General features: G+C 42.6%; 1 protein-coding gene across 50 annotated transcripts in view; it reads right to left on the reverse strand.

The window, feature by feature from the left end:
• LOC110501241 (LIM domain only protein 7) overlaps positions 1–13744 on the reverse strand; it is a 137434-nt gene that overhangs the window by 86835 nt on the left and 36855 nt on the right. For 22 of the 50 annotated variants that reach the window (XM_090215160.1, XM_090215145.1, XM_090215156.1 and 19 more), the window contains exon 1: positions 8466–8843. The exons of 15 other annotated variants lie outside the window; for them this stretch is intronic. The gene's annotated coding sequence lies outside the window, so the exon portion shown is untranslated. Of the gene's footprint in view, positions 1–8465; positions 8993–13744 lie in introns of those variants that run through there. 13 more of the 50 variants (XM_090215159.1, XM_090215144.1, XM_090215155.1 and 10 more) reach the window with 2 other exon arrangements.

Consider the following 13744-nt stretch of genomic DNA (forward strand, 5'->3'; position numbering starts at 1 on the left):
AGGAATGAATACGAATATGTACATAAAAATATATGAATGAGCGATGGCCGAACGGCAGAGGCAAGATGCAGCACATGGTATAGAAATCATGTCCAATCAACTGAATTTCCCATAGGTGGACTCCAAGTTATTAAAACATCTCAAGGATGATCAATGGAAACAGGATGCACCTGAGCTCCATTTAGAGTCTCCTAGCAAAGGGTCTGAATACTTATGTAAATAAGTTGTTTTTTTTACATTTGCTAAAAAAAAATATTTAAAAACTGTTTTTGTTTTGTCATTATGGGGGTATTGTGTGTAGATTGATGAGGAAAAATATAATTTAATCAACTTTAGAATAAGGCTGTAACGTAACAAAATGTGGAAAAGGGGAAGGGGTCTGAATACTTTCCGAATGCACTGTACATGAATTCTATGCTGCTACCATTACACATGCCGCAATGATTTTCCATTGAACAGGTTAATATACAAAAGCAAAAAAACTACGCAAAAAACTCATTGCGGCCAGGCGTCCTGCCTTTAGACTACAAATGCAAAGCTGCCCATTTCTTTGCAAGGATATAAAAGACGCTTCAAAGGAAAACAGAGATGACTGTATTCAAATATAAATACAGTATAGGTTACATAAGCATATATATTTGAAGGATATTTGTATGCTACGGTGTGTAATTTTTGCACTCAGTGACCAGTTTATTAGGTACACCACCCCGTTCATGAAATGGTTCGCTCCTGCACACAGTGAGTCACATGGCCGTGGCCTGCTATATAAATCAGGCAGACCGGCATCGAAGCATTCAGTGACTATTCGATTGAATGTAAGAATGGGCAAAACTAGAGACCTAGGAGAAGGAGTGTGGTATGATCGTCTGGAACCAGGCGTCATAGTTCCAATATCTCAGAAACAGCTGGCCTGCTGAGCTTTTCACGCACGACAGTGTCTCGGATTTACCGAGAATGGTGCGGAAAACAAAAATATCCAGTCAGTGGCAGTCCTCTGGGTGAAAACAGCTAGTTGATGAGAGGTCGAAGGAGAATGGCAAGAATTGCGCAAGCTAAGAGGTGTCCCACAAACTGGCAAATAACGGGGCAGTACAACAGTGTTGTGTAGAACAGCATCTCGGAATGCACAACTCGTCGGTCCTTGTCATGGATGGGCTATTGCAGCAGAAGACCACACTTGGTTCAACTCCTATCAGCTAAAAACAAGAAGAAGAGGCATCAGTGAGCACGTGATCACCAACACTCGACAATTGAGGAGTGAAAAAAACATTGCTTGATTCGACGAATCCCGGTTCCTGTTGCGTCACGCTGATGGTAAAGTCAGGATTTGGCATAAACACCATGAGTCAATGGCCCCATCCTGCCTGGTGTCAACAGTACAGGCACATTAGGTCCCTTGATACCAATTAAGCAATGTTTGAATGCCACACCTTGTAGAATCCAAGCTATATAATGGCGCCTGAGGAGATGGATACCGTTTAACGGTCTCCTAACCAATTGTACTATTGTGTGTATTTTTTCGAGTTATTTGTTACTTATTTTGTAGATAATGTTTCAGCCACCGTCTCTTACGACCAAAAAGAGCTCCTAGATATCAGGGCAACGATTACTCACAGGATCAAAGGACTCAAAGGATTTACTTCAAACACCCGACAAGGCCCAAATCCCCGTGATTCGCATGAGAAAGACACAGAGATAGAGGGGACGTAAGTCGGGGTGCCTTGTAAAGATCCTACGACGAGTGGATAATCTGCCTCAACCATCAGTACTATTAGCTAACGTACAATCATTGGATAACAAAATAGACAAGGTAGCCTGAGGTAGAGCATCTCATGGTAAGCTGTATACCACATTATTTACTAAAATAGTTTTCATCTATATTCTTCTTAGCTATCTATTTACCACCACAAACCGATGCTGGCACTAGGACCTCACTCAATGAGCTGCATACGGCCATAAACAAACAGGAAAACGCTCATCCAGAGGTGGCGCTCCTAGTGGCCGGGGACTTTAATGCAGGGAAACTTAAATTAATTTTGCCTAATTTCTACCAGCATGTCAAATGTGCAACCAGAGGGAGAAAAAAACCTCTAGACCACTTTTACTCCAGACACATACAAAGATCTCCCTCGTCCTCTATTTGATAAATCTGACCATAACTCTATCATTCTGATTCCTGCTTACAAGCAAAAACTAAAGCAGGAAGCACCAGTGACTCAGTCAATAAAAAAAGTGATCAGATGAAGCAGATGCTAAGCTACAGGACTGTTTTGCTAGCACAGACTGGAATATGCTACAGGATTCTTCCGATGGTATTGAGGAGTACACCATATCAGTCACTGGCTTCATCAATAAGTGCATTGATGACGTTGTCCCCACAGTGACTGTACGTACATACCCCGACCAGAAGCCATGTATTACAAGCAACATCTGCACTGAGCTAAAGGATAGCCCGGAAGCTAACCCGGAAGCTTTTAAGAAATCCGGCTATGCCCTCCGACGAACCATCAAACAGGCAAAGCATCAATACAGGACTAAGATTTAATCGTACAACACCGGCTCCGACGCTCTTCGGATGTGGCAGGGCTTGCAAACTATTACAGACTACAAAGGAAAGCACAGCCATGAGCTCCCAGTGCCACGAGCCTACGGGACCTGCTAAATTACTTCTATGCTTGCTTCGAGGCCAGCAACAGTAAAGCATGCATGCATGAGAGCATCAGCTACCGGACGACTGTGATCACGCAAGACCTTTAAACAGGTCAACATTCACAAGGCCACAGGGTCAGATGGATTACCAGGACGTGTACTCTGAGCATGCCCTGACCAACTGGCAAGTGTCTTCACTGACATTTTCGACCTGTCCCTGACTGAGTCTGTAACACCAACATGTTGTTTCAAGCAGACCACCATAGTCCCTGTGCCCAAGAACACTAAGGAAACCTGCCTAAATGACTACCAACCTGTAGCATTCACGTCTGTAGCCATGAATTGCTTTCAAAGGCTGGTCAACACTCCAATTTGCATACCGCTACAACAGATGATGCAATCTATATTGCACACCACACTGCCCTTTCCCACCTGGACAAAAGGAACACCAATGTGAGGATGCTATTCATTGACTACAGCTTAGTGTTCAACACCATAGTGCCCTCAAAGCACATCACTAAGCTAAGGACCCTGGGACGAAACACCTCTCTCTGCAACTGGATCCTGGACTTCCTGACGGGCCGCTCCCAGGTGGTAAGGGTACGTAACAACACAGATCCTCAACACAGGGGTCCCTCAGGGGTGCGTTCTCAGTCCCCTCCTGTACTCCCTGTTCACTCATGACTGCATGGCCAGGCACGACTCTAATACCATCATTAAGTTTGCCGGACGACAACCGTGATAGGCCTGATCACTGACAAGGACGAGACAGCCTATAGGGATGAGGCCAGAGACCTGGCTGTGTGATGCCAGAACAACAATCTTTCCCTCAAAGTGATCAAGACTAAGGAGATGATTGTGGACTACAGGAAAAGGAGGACCGAACACAACATTCTCATCGACAGGGCTGTAGTGGAGCAGGTTGAGAGCTTCAAGTTCCTTGGTGTCAATTGGTGTCAATGTCACCAACAAACTATCCTGGTCCAAACATATCAAGACAGTCATGAAGAGGCAACGCCTATTCCCCCTCAGGAGAATGAAAAGATTTGGCATGGGTCCTCAGATCCTCAAAAAGTTCTACAGCTGCACCTGAGCAGCTGGTTGCATCACTGCCTGGTATGGCAACTGCTCAGCATCTGACCGCAAGGCGCTACAGAGGGTAGTGCTTAAGGTCCCAATGCAAAGTGCCAATGCATCACACCTAAAAGTGAGAAAATAACTATTGTTCAGCTGAAAAACGAATGAAAATAAAGTTGTGTGAGTCATAAGGGTTAATCTTATAAGCAATCGTAAGTGCATTATAAATGGTTTATAACTGGAGGTAAATATTGTCTCATTATTTGGTTAACACTTGACCAGTTATTGCACTATTATGACCAATGCAATAACAGTATATTCATGGATTTACAAATTATTAAATAATCATTAATATCATTATAACCCCTTTACAAATGCAGCCTTATTGTAAATTGTTACCCACATGGTAAACAATCCCTTGAAAATGGCATGTAGTTGTCAATGATTTTAGCGGAGCTGAGGTTCTCTTTGCCCCCCAGCAGCCAAATCGAACATATTGTGGCGTTTTATTGAAAACAATATATTCCGACTGTGGCTGCGGTTGTGTGAAATATGTTAAAGGAGCATACTTCCTGTAGAATCTGTCCATTCATTACCCTCTCCTGCCTTATCTGTATCTCATATTCTGTCTGTGCCAACCGCGTTGCTAGGGTCCGGAGGGTGTGGTGTGGTTAGTTACCAACAGACAGAGTTGGCTTTGTTTGGTGTGTGTGTGTTACTGCGCGCGTGCACACCTTTGACAGCGCCCTCAGAAGGACGGTTGACAGTCATTGTGAATCCTGGGAGAAATTAACCTGTTGCTTGCGCGACCTTATCTAAGGAGTGGCTAAATTAAAGCTGCATCATTAGACAATGCTGAATGACGCACTAAAGCACACAGAGAGAGGGAGAGAGAGAGAGAGACAGAGAGACAGAGAGACAGAGAGACAGAGAGACAGAGAGACAGAGAGACAGAGAGAGAGAGAGAGAGAGAGAGAGAGAGAGAGAGAGAGAGAGAGAGAGAGAGAGAGATTCACTGGCATGTCAGGTCAGGTTCACTTCAGAGTGGTTTCGTGTTGTAAGACATTACTGGAACACACCTTTGTCTAATGAATCACTTCGTAAAAAGGGTACACTGTATAATACACTTCACCCATGAGAGTCAATAGACTACATCAGTAGTGTGGCACACCTCCTACACAGTGTATTTATCATGACAATCCCATTCGTCACAGAAACACGACATGACCAAAACTCTGCTCTGCTCGAACACCGCCTTCCAAAATCATGGGCATTAATATGGAGTTGGTCCCCCCTTTTGCTGCTATAACAGCCTCCACTTTTCTGGGAAGGCTTTCCACTAGATGTTGGAACACTGCTGCAGGGACTTGCTTCCATTCAGCCACAAGAGCATTAGTGAGGTCAGGCACTGATGTTGGGCGACTAGGCCTGGCTCACAGTCGGTGTTCCAATTCATCCCAAAAGTTGTTTGATGGGGTTGAGGTCAGGGCTCTGTGCAGGCCAGTCAAATTCTTCCACACCGATCTCGACAAACCATTTCTGTATGGACTTCGCTTCGTGAACAGGGGCAGTTCCATGCTGAAACCTGGAAAGGGCCTTCCAAGCTGTTGCCACAAAGTTGGAAGCACAGAATAATCTAGAATGTCATTGCACGCTTTAAAGTTAAGTTTTCCCTTCACTGGGAATTTTTACTCCAGAAAACGCGTTTCCAATGCTACAGAGTCCAATGGTCGGCAAGCTTTACACCACACCAGCCGATGCTTGGCATTGCGCACAGTGATCTTAGGTTTGTGTGCTGCACGGGCTTGAAAACCCATTTCATGAAGCTCCCGACGAACAGTTGTGCTGACGTTGCTTCCAGGGGCAGTTTGGAAACTAGAAGATTTCGTTGTTGTTCCTACACGCTCCGAGCAACATTGTTGCTCCTACACGTTTCCACTTCACAATAACATTACTTACAGTTGACCGGGGCAGCTCTCAGAAATTTGACGAACTGACTTGTTGGAAATGTTGCATCTTATAAGGGTTCATTAAGGTCATTCTACTGCCAATGTGTGGCTATGGAGATTGCATGGCGGTGTGCTCAATTTTATACACCTGTCAACTACGGGTGTGCCTGAAATAGCACAATCCACTCATTTGAAGGGGTGTCCACATACTTTTGTATATATAGTGTATGTGTTGGTGTTTCTCCATGCTACGTCCGCTGCCATGGTGAATGTGTTTAAGCGGACGGTCTCTACCTCCTGCCACCTCCCTGAGACACACCTGTGTGAAAACTGAACAGGTTGTTCGACATACCGCATGCACCTCTGCCCAGTAAGAAGATGAGGAGGAGAACAACACAGAAACTGTAAACAAACACACCTTTTTTTGGGGGTATTTTCTATTACCTATATAATTATTAACAGTGCATTGTTAGGAGAGCTCTTAATAAATGATTTCACTATATTGTTTTACGCAAATGTTTTGCATGTCAGCAATCAAGCTTTCAAAATATATAACTTTCAAATTACAGAAACTTCATACGATGGAAAATGCATCATCATAAAATGCATCATACCAAAACTTGATTACTGACATGCAAAACATTTTGGAACTTTATCAAATGGACTAATATGTCAACAATGGACTAATGACACAAATACCAAAAGATAGTTTTGGGGTGGAATTTCCCTTTAAGGCAGTGCAAGGCAGAACTGAGTCAGACATATAATCTCTCTCTTTACAGAGACATAACTCATTCACTGTCAGCGCTGAGATAGATAGATAGATCGATCGAAAGAGTTGAAGTCGGAAGTTTGGCTTTTAATCAATGACACCTTTGTTTTGTGTGCAATTATGCAGAATGAAAAAGATAAAGATGCTATACCTTTGTGTGTGCATGTACAGTTGAAGTCAGAAGTTTACATACACTTAGCTTGGAGTCATTAAAACACGTTTTTCAACCATTCCACAAGTGTATTGTTAACAAACTATAGTTTTGGCAAGTCGGATAGGACATCTACTTTGTGCATGACACAAGTCATTTTTCCAACAATTGTTTACAGACAGACTATTTCACTTATAATTCACAGTATCACAATTCCAGTGGGTCAGAAGTTTGAAGTTGACTGTGCCTTTAAACAGCTTGGAAAATTCCAGAAAATGATGTCATGGCTTTAGAAGCTTCTGATAGGCAATTGACGTCATTTGAGCCAATTGGAGGTGTACCTGTGGATGTATTTCTAGGCCTACTGTCAAACTCAGTGCCTCGTTGCTTGACATCATGGGAAAATCAAAAGAAATCAGCCAAGACCTCAGGAAAAAAATTGTAGATCCCCACAAGTCTGGTTCATCCTTGGGAGCAATTTCCAAACGCCTGAAGGTACCACGTTCATCTGTACAAGCAATAGTACGCAAGTATAAACACCATGGGACCACGTAGCCATCATACCGCTCAGGAAGCAGACGCGTTCAGTCTCCTAGAGATTAACCTAATTTGCTGCGAAAAGTGCAAATCAATCTCAGAACAACAACATAGGACTTGTGATGATGCTGGAGGAAACAGGTACAAAAGTATCTATATCCACAGTAAAAACGAGTCCTATATCGACATAACCTGAAAGGCCGCTTAGCAAGGAAGAAGCCACTGCTCCAAAAACACCATAAAAAATACAGATTACAGTTTACATTACAACTGCACATGGGGACAAAGATCGTACTTTTTGGAGAAATGTCCACTGATCTCATGAAGCAAAAATAGAACTGTTTGGCCAAAAGGACCATTGTTATTTTTGGAGGAAAAAGGGGGATGCTTACTTGCCGAAGAACATCATCCCAACCTTGAAGCACGGGGGTGGCAGCATCATGTTGTGAGGGTGCTTTGCTGCAGGAGGGACTGGTGGTATATATATATTGAAGCAACATCTCAAGACACCAGTCAGGAAGTTAAGGCTTGGTCGCAAATGGGTCTTCCAAATGGACAATGACCCCAAGTATACTTCCAAAGTTGTGGCAAAATGGCTTAAGGACAACAAAGTCAAGGTATTGGAGTGGCCATCACAAAGCCTTGACCTCAATCCTATAGAAAATGTGTGGACAGAGCTGAAAAAGCGTGTGCGAGCAAGGAGGCCTACAAACCTTACTCAGTTACACCAGCTCTGTCAGGAGGAATGGGACAAAATTCACCCAACTTATTGTGGGAATCTTGTGGAAGGCTACCTGAAACGTTTGACTCAAGTTAAACAATTTAAAGGCAATGCTACCAAATACTAATTGAGTGTATGTAAACTTCTGACCCACTGGGAATGTGATGAAAGAAATCAAATCTGAAATAAATAATTCTCTCTACTATTATTCTGACATTTCACATTCTTAAAATAAAGTGGGGATCCTAACTGACCTAAGACAGGGCATTTTTACTAGGATTAAATGTCAGTAATTGTGAAAAACTGAGTTTAAATGTATTTGGCTAAGGTGTATGTAAACTTCCAACTTCAACTGTAGATACATACACGTTCACCCCAGTCACGCACGCACGCACACACACATACACTTGCCCAAGGAAGTATCTATCCAAAGTCTGTTAGGAGAAAGGCTAATCTCTGTTCAAAGTTAGTCTCATAATGATCCAGTCACAGATCAGTCATAGACAGCAAAAAAATATTTTCAATAGTCAATAGACAAAAAATGTATTATTATATTGTCATCGGTATGTAAATATGTGTAATCTGTGTATCATATGTAGCAGCACTTACTTGACCTTGACTCTAGTGGATGTGTCTTGGAGGTTTCCTGAGCGAAAGAGCTATGCCTCTTTTAGTCTGAGGAAGACTATAACATTATCCTGTAGAGAAGCAGACAGTCAGGACTGAGAGACTGATAGGTAGAGAGGTGTGTCCACCTTCAGTCACCGTCAATAATCACTCAGGAATTCTCTGGCAGATGTGACACGCAACAGTTGGACACTTCACTGCTGCATCCAAAGTTCATACCACCGGGAAGAACTGAGAAATGGGCAGGTAGGAGCGTGTGTGCGTAGCAAATAGAGAGTGACAATGCAGAACACACAAACACAGGTCGGCAGGGGCTAGGCAGCAGCGAATTAACAGCTCCAAAACTACCTGTGGGAGTGTGTGGGCCGGTCAAAGGGGCAGGCTTTTTGGAACTAAGAAGAATGACATCAGAGCTACATTCTAGTCCCACCCCCCCACCAGCCCCAGTCATGCAAAGCAGAGCTGCCACCTAGTGAGTGTAGTCTACAACCTGTAACACACTTTCGCTCACACGTCTCTCCCTCTCCTCCCATGCTGTAGAATACCTGTGGAATCTCAGGGGTGGATGATTCTTTTGAAAACATGCGGTTGCCATGTAACAAGAGGTCAGGGACTGAAACTAACAGCCAAATATTCCCTGTGACTTACTATTAGGGAGTGGAGAAAATATTATATTTCTGGATTCAAATAAAGAGACTCTTCGATTTGGAATTAACAACAATACAGCTCTGCGTAGATTCAGATAACCCCTAACCCTAACCATAACCATAACCCCTAACCATAACCCCTAACCCTAACCATAACCCCTAACCCAAACCCCCCTAACCATAACCCCTAACCCTAACCATAACCCCTAAACCTAACCCCTAACCATAACCCCCACTAACCCTAACACCCCCTAACCATAACCCCTAACCCGAACCCCCCCTAACCATAACCCCTAACCCCTAACCATAACCCCTAAACCTAACCCCCCTAACCCTAACCCCCACTAACCCCTAACCCCCACTAACCCTAACACTAACCCAAGCATCTGAGTTCTGTATTGCAGTACTATTTGGTTTTGAACACAGTCATACGATACCTGATATAGAGAAGTACAATCTTAAGTGAGTACATGGGGAGCTCTCTCTTCGCAGGTGATCTGGTCAAAACCACTGATACAGGTCAGGTCACCCTGTGGTGCTGTGTATAACATGTCATTATGTCTCCAGACAAACCTAAAAGATCCTAAAGGTCCTATTTATAGAATTACTACAGCTCAAAATCACCCAAAAGGACTTGATCTTTTTTGAAAGTCCATGTTGATACAGACACACTTAACATTGATTTAGATGTATTAAACCCATACGGAAGCCTAATATATTCACATATTTAAAATACTAAATGTAATAGAGTGTATTCAGAAAGTATTCAGACACCTTGACTTTCTTTACATTTTGTTACGTTACAGCCTTATTCAAAAATGTATTAAATTATTTATTTTTATATTACAAATAAACAATACCTTATTTATATAAGTATTCAGACCCTTTGCTATGATACTCGAAATTGAGCTCAGGTGCATCCTGTTTCCATTGAGAATCATTGGAGATGTTTCTACAACTTGGAGTCCACCTGTGATAAATTCAATTGATTGGACATGATTTGGAAAGGTACACACCAGTCTATATAAGGTCCCACCCACAGTTGACAGTGCATGTCAGAGCAAAAACCAAGCCATGAGGTCAAAGGAATTGTCTGTAGGGCTCCGAGACAGGATTGTGTTGAGGCACAGAAGGGTACCAAAACATTTCTGCAGCATTGAAGGTCCCCAAGAACACAGTGGCCTCCATCATTCTTAAATGGAAGAAGTTTGGAACAACCAAGACCCTTGGCTAGGGAGGTGACCAAGAACCCGACAGTCACTCTGACAGAGCTCCCGAGTTCCTCTGTGGAGATGGAAGAACCTTTCAGAAAGACAACCATCTTTGCAGCACTCCACCAATCAGGCCTTTATGGTAGAGTTTCCAGACGGAAGCCACTCCTCAGTAAAAGGCAGATGAAAGCACACTTTTAGTTTGTCAAAGGGCACCTAAAGGACTCTCAGACCATGAAAAACAAGATTCTCTGGTCTGATGAAACCAAGATTGAACTCTTTGGCCTGAATGCCAAGAGTCACGTCTGGAATAAACCTGGCAACATCCCTTCGGTGAAGCATGCTGGTGGTAGCATCATGCTGTGGGGATGTTTTTCTGCAGCATGGACTGGGAGACTAGTCAGGGTCGAGGGAAAGATGAACGGAGCAAAGTACAGAGATATCCTTGACGAAACCCTGCTCCAGAGCGCTGAGCTGAGAGTGCTCAGGACCTGGGGGCGAATGTTCAACTTCCAACAGGACAACGACCACTAAGCACACAGCCAAGACAACGCAGGAGTATCTTCGGGACAAGCTCCTGGCCAACCTGACAGAGCTTGAGAGGATTTGCAGAGAAGAATGGGAGAACCTCCCCAAATACAGGCTGCAGTGTAACAAAATGTGGAAAAAGTGAAGGGGCTGAATACTTTCCATAGGCACTGCATGTAAATTCAACGTATCAGAACACTCAAAAAAATGTCACACTCACTTGCTCTTCAAGAACCTTTGGTAGTTCATTACAGTATACCTCTCAAGATAAAACTCAATCACTCTTGAGAAGAGACATCCAATACTCTTAGCAATTTGTCGAGTGGAGATGGTTATTTGGAGAAAACGGGAGTATACCAACTATCATCCAATCTCTATACTCTTTTTTTAGAGAAAACATTTTATTAATGCCATGTAGAGAGCATACATAGGCCTAACTATTTCTGGAGAACAGACATACATTTCATTATTTGTAAAAAAAAAAAAGGAGCGATAGTGCTCTTTAACTATATGAAGAAAACAGATGCTCCCCAGCAAGGTTAAAGGGTATTATAGTTGTGTTTTAATTTATTTTAGTTAAAAAAAAAAAAAAATCAGTTTAGTTTTCAGATCCACATTACTCTTTAGTTTAAGTTTCATAAAACATTTTCTATTTAGTTTTTTTACATTATTTTGTTTCAGTTTTAGTGTTCGGGATAGAAAGTAGCATGGAAGGCTAGGAGCCATTTACTTGTAGAGTTTTTGTGCCACTGTGGGGCTGTAATACATAAGTGAAGTCATAGGCTAAGTTAGGGTTAAAGGTATACTCAGCGAGATGACGTAGATGCACAAAGTAAACAGTAGTAATGGGTCAGTTTTCGCAATAACCAGGAGCGTTGAAGCGCGAGGCTAAACTTAGCTGTTTTGGTCCTGTACCTACCACGTTGTAGCAGCTTGAAGCACACCGGTGCACATGTGCAGATACTCTGTGTGACCGTCATATCAATGGTCACTTTCAAATTGATCACTTTTGTCAAGTTGGTGACCTAATGTGTTGCATTCTGGGGATAATTGTCAGACTTGCACGAACTTCACAAAGGTCATGAAGTTGACTGCAAGTATCTGCAGTTGCTCTTCACCAACTTCATCCTGCAGCTGTCCCCTGCATTGTAGAAGGCTCTATTGTAGGGTGTTTTTGTTTGGCCCATGCGAACGTGACCAAAGACACGGCTGAAACAGGAACCAATTTGTACAGTGGGTATTTACAAATAAATGTGCGGCGGGTAGCCTAGTGGTTAGAGCGTTGGACTTGTAACCGGAAGGTTGTAAGAGCAAATCCCCAAGCTGACAAGTTAAAAATCTGTCATTCTGCCCCTGAACAAGGCAGTTAACTCACTGTTCCTAGGACATCATTGAAAATAAGACTTAACCTTATATAAAAGGTAAAAAAAAATGATAAAAAAATATTTGAAGCTCTATCACTAATTGGTTGTACAATGTACACATTATGATTCCATTTTGTAAGTGTGTGATACATGTTTATTTCGTCATAGTGTCCGACTTTCGGCTGTCGCTGATGCACCTTCCGACTTCACAACTTTTGTCTACAGTCGGTTGCATTAGCCTTACCACTCAAACGCACCCAATATCTGCGGTGCTGCTCCTGGCAACATCATCTTGCTGAGTCTACCTTTAAAAAAATGAGAAAGTACATCTCAATGTGACCTGCCAGAATCAGAAGCTTGACAACACCATTAGAAAAAAAACTTGAACCCTATTAGATTTTTGCCCCCCCCAACTAAAAACTAAACATAATTCATGATAGTTTCCGTTTTATTGTTGTTTGTTTTGGAGTCAGAGTTAGATTCAGTATACTTTCGTTTTCAAACAGATTTGTTAATTATTCATCTGAGAGACCAGGATGTAATCAATTGCAGATAGTGGATAACCAATTTCGATTTGAACAGCAGCATGTCCCAGATTGACAGAGTTGACAACACTTGATGTAGAAATGGTCACTCCGGTTATGTGAACAGGTCACGCCACGGAACTGGCCAGGACGTCCGATATCCTTATGTATTCAAATAGTTTTTCTGGGGGGGGCAGTTAGAAGAGTCGGGAGAAGGGAATGTAGAGAGGGGAACAGAGAAGAAGGGCACAGACAGTCGGCGGAGCAGAAGCTGTAACCCTCATCGCCATGGGGGGGCATGTGTGGTCCTGAATCGAGAGCGTTAGCGCTCAACCAGACTCTGGCGGGACTGACTGTTTCTAAATCAAGTGTCAACTCCCTCCCTTTGATTTTGCAGAGAGCCACTTCAATTTACAGGAATACTCATAATAAACAATGCTAAAAGATACAAGTGTTATGCATGGCATTTTAGATCCACTTCTCCTTAATGCAACCGCTGTGTCAGATTTCCCAAAAACTTTACGGAAAAAGCGCACCATGCAATAATCTGAGTACAGCGCTCAGACAACAAAACAAGCCATACAGATATCAGCCATGTTGTGGAGTCAACAAAGTCAGAAATAGCATTATAAATATTCACTTACCTTTGATGATCTTCATCAGAATGCACTCCCAGCAATCCCAGTTCCACAATAAATGTTTGTTTTGTTTGATAAAGTCCATCATTTATGTCCAAATAGCTCCTTTTTGTTTGACTGTTGAAATCTAGTGGAAGCCGTAGGAAGTACAATATGACCCCATAGACACTGTGTATTCGATAGGCCAAGAGTTGAAAAACTACAAATCTCAGATTTCCCACTTCCTGGTTGGATTTTTTTCTCTGTTTTTTTTGCCTGCCATATGAGTTCTGTTATACTCACAGACATTATTCAAACCGTTTTAGAAACTTCAGAGTGTTTCTATCGAAATCCACTAATTTTATGCATA

The sequence above is a fragment of the Oncorhynchus mykiss genome, chromosome 22, assembly GCF_057628025.1.
Source record: "Oncorhynchus mykiss isolate SJ-2025 chromosome 22, ASM5762802v1, whole genome shotgun sequence".
Classification (NCBI taxonomy): Eukaryota; Metazoa; Chordata; class Actinopteri; order Salmoniformes; family Salmonidae; genus Oncorhynchus; species Oncorhynchus mykiss.